The sequence below is a fragment of the Sturnus vulgaris genome, chromosome W, assembly GCF_052056855.1.
Source record: "Sturnus vulgaris isolate bStuVul1 chromosome W, bStuVul1.hap1, whole genome shotgun sequence".
Taxonomy (NCBI): Eukaryota; Metazoa; Chordata; class Aves; order Passeriformes; family Sturnidae; genus Sturnus; species Sturnus vulgaris.
The window spans coordinates 28,551,322-28,554,658 of NC_142282.1; the positions used below are offsets into that span (position 1 = coordinate 28,551,322).

The 3,337-nt window shown below is 38.4% G+C and overlaps 1 pseudogene; it reads left to right on the forward strand.

The window, feature by feature from the left end:
• The first annotated feature begins 389 nt into the window (after positions 1-389).
• On the forward strand, positions 390-3,083 carry LOC148220087 (uncharacterized; annotated as a pseudogene).
• Positions 3,084-3,337: the final 254 nt, after the last annotated feature.

The window sequence follows — 3,337 nt, forward strand, 5'->3', positions numbered from 1 at the left end:
GAACTTTCCCAGAACCTCAAGAAATTCAATCTGATGATGAGTCCCACTTTGCTACTAAAGTTGCACAGGATTGGGCTAAAAAGAGTAAGGAATAAAATGGACTTTTCACACCCCTTACTGCCCCCAAGCTAACAGAGTTGTAGAAAGGACCAATGGTCTCCTAAAGAGACTCCTTAAACCACAGGAGGGAAGCTGGGATCTCCGATTATGGAAAGCTGTAAAAGGTATAAATGATAGATGGGGGGTAAATGGGTGTCCCAAAATAACTGCCTTTTGTCCAAAAGCCCCAAGCATCATTCCTGCTCTTCGGGGACCAGATGATCCTAAGAATCCAGCACACTACCCTGGGCAACCTGTTCTAGTGAACCTCCCTAATGTAGGGAAGGTACCACTATTACTAAAAACCCCTATAAATAAATATGCATGGGTAGCCACCAATGCTCTGGGGAAGGAACATTGGATAAGCACACACTGGATAGTTCCATCATTTTAATCTCCCGCCTCTTGGTGGCAGACTCTGTTGTGTTTACTTTTACAGGAGAACACCGAGAGACATGAAAACCAGATAAACCATGATAACACTGCTGATACTTCTCTGCATCCTACCACAACACCATGGCCAAAATTTGGCTGAGTGGGTATGGTCTGAAGCTACTATCAGGTATACCAGTGCTCTAGGACCCTACCCAAGAGATTGTTGCCCAAACCTAGTGACTGTAGTACTGCACGATTCTGAGGTATACCGTTCAAGTGACTGGGGCTGGAACAAAAAGGACTGGGCTAGAATGTTAACTGGAATAATCGGTGAAGAAATTAAGGTAGGATGCAGGAAAGTAGAATAATCTCTTTATGAAAAAGCTTCCACCATTGCAATTACCGGAAATTTTCTACAACCAGATGTGACAAGCAATCTGCACCCCATCATCACAGCGAAACTCTGCCCTACAACAGTGTGGACATGTGACAAAAAAATCCCCCTCATGCTGTGCTGTCGCCAGAAAAACGTTGGTAACTATACCTTGAACCCCAGTACTAACAATGTTGAAATTACAAAGCTTTGTGCTGACGAACTTACTGACTGTTGGTATAACTTTAATCAAACCAACCTATGTAACATGTAATTGGCAAAATGATCCAGCAGATTAGTCAGGTCTGAAAGGTTTAACTTATAGGTTCAAAATAAATGCTGTGGCAAAACCCACACTGACTGCAATAATTACATACCATGATGTAAGCATCCCCCTAGTGTTGGATGACAAAAACAATGTTTTTCCTCCCTTTATGGTAACATGAGATGACGATGTCACCATAACGTGTAAATTAATTGCTGAATCCCTCATTGAACCTGTACACAGTTACGGCACAAGACCTCACGGCCGTGTTATAGTTTGTGAAATTGAAAATCAGAATTGTTGGCTAAATTTAACTGCTGTACAATTTTCCTATAAAATCATGTGTGGTAAAAACAATACAAAATACTGGGGGGAACTTGATGTCAACGTTGTAACACCTACCACCCAACTACCGGTTATGCTGAGCCCGAGAATTTTTGAAATTGGATCATTTGTAATTAGGAAAACTGGCAAACAACAAATGTTGTTTAATCTGGCATGGTCTCTTAAACAAGTCAAATTGTTAATGCACTGCAATGTCTCAGAAATTCAGACAGCATGTTCTCCTTTTCCACATAATTCTTTTGAGGGATGGACAACCTGGTTGTGAAAGCGGAATTCTTCTAAAAAACGAATGGCAAGAGACATAACCGGTGTTGTGGGAACAGGATTGGGAATTTTGAATAGCATCGATTCAGAAGTACTAATGAATAAATTGGCTACCACAGCTGGAGATGTAATCAAATTACAGTAACCACTGCAGTCATCCTTAACAGCTTTGGTAACCCAACAGTGGTTGTTATCAAACCTATTACCAAATTGGGAAAAGGTAAATGTAAATGACCACAAAATGATAATTGACACACTCGGTGCTGCACAAAATAACATTTCTCTGGCTCTCAGCTGTATCCAGGCTCAGTTGTGGATGCAATCAGTTGCTGCCTCAATTATAAGAGAAGGCGAGGAAGGCACTTTTCCTACTGAAATTCGGAAAATAATTTGGGATAGTGCCGCCGATTTTGAAAGAGAATTCCAATCCTGGTGAAATCTAGTAAATTTTACCTATGATCCCAGCACAAACACAGCCACAGCCTTTGTACTGACGATACATAATGCTTCAGTGCATTCAATATTCCCCATCATTGCATTAGGGCTGAACCATGACAGAGCTATTCTCTATCCTTTCAAGCATAGAGATTGGGCCTGTCAAATTGGTGAGAAGTGGCAAACTGTTAATTTGGAAACATGCATTGTCCGGGAAAAACAAGGGTTTATCTGTGAAAGTAATGCAATTAGAGCTCAAGATATTTGTTTGGACACAGAACAGAGTATTTGTAACTTTGAAATTCATCCAAACGAGATTCCTGAAACCGTACTGGTATATGTAGGCAATGTATGTGCATGCTTTAGAACTGCTTGTGATAGTGTTTTTATAGTAAATTTAGTAGTGAATACTAAAAATCATTTGAACTATTCTGTCTGTAACTTTACTAGGATTGCAGGATGTGATTTTTCTTATGTAGCCCCAGTTACTTATTACCTTTTACAATCCAATTACACACTGATCCAGCGTCAAATGCCTACTCCCATTGGGATGAACCTCACTCTGGGAAAACAATTGCTGCTTCACCAGGATTTAATTGAAATTTTGGGAAGAATCAAGAAAAGTAGACAAAAACCCTTAATTACTGTTCATCACGATGTGAAAGAAATACATCGTCTTTTGGAAAGAGTAAAGAAAGATGCCAAACACAGGTAGTGGGATACTCTATTTGGATGGTCACCTACTGCTACAGGTGTCCTGAACAAATTGTGTCATCCCATCATTGTTGTCTTGATTTTGGTTTTGATTGGTTTTATCAGCAATCCTATATATCATGAATTGGAAAACGATGAAACGGTTAACACAATTGACACCTATAATGGATGTACACAAATCGGTCACTGTTGACATCCCTAAGGTTATTGACACAAGACGAACTACATGAGTATTTGAAATAGGATAAAACATGATTTTAACTAAAATTGCTTATTTTAATTGTATGGTATTTTGAATTAAAATTATTTATTTCTTTTTAATAAAAAATTGAAAAAACTGTTTATCAAAAATTGAAAAAAATTGTTAATTTTTTAGCAATCAAAATTGAATGTATATTTTACTTGAGAATTGATTATTTGTTTTGTTTTTCTTTCTCTTCTTTTCCTTTTCCTTTCCCTTATCTTTT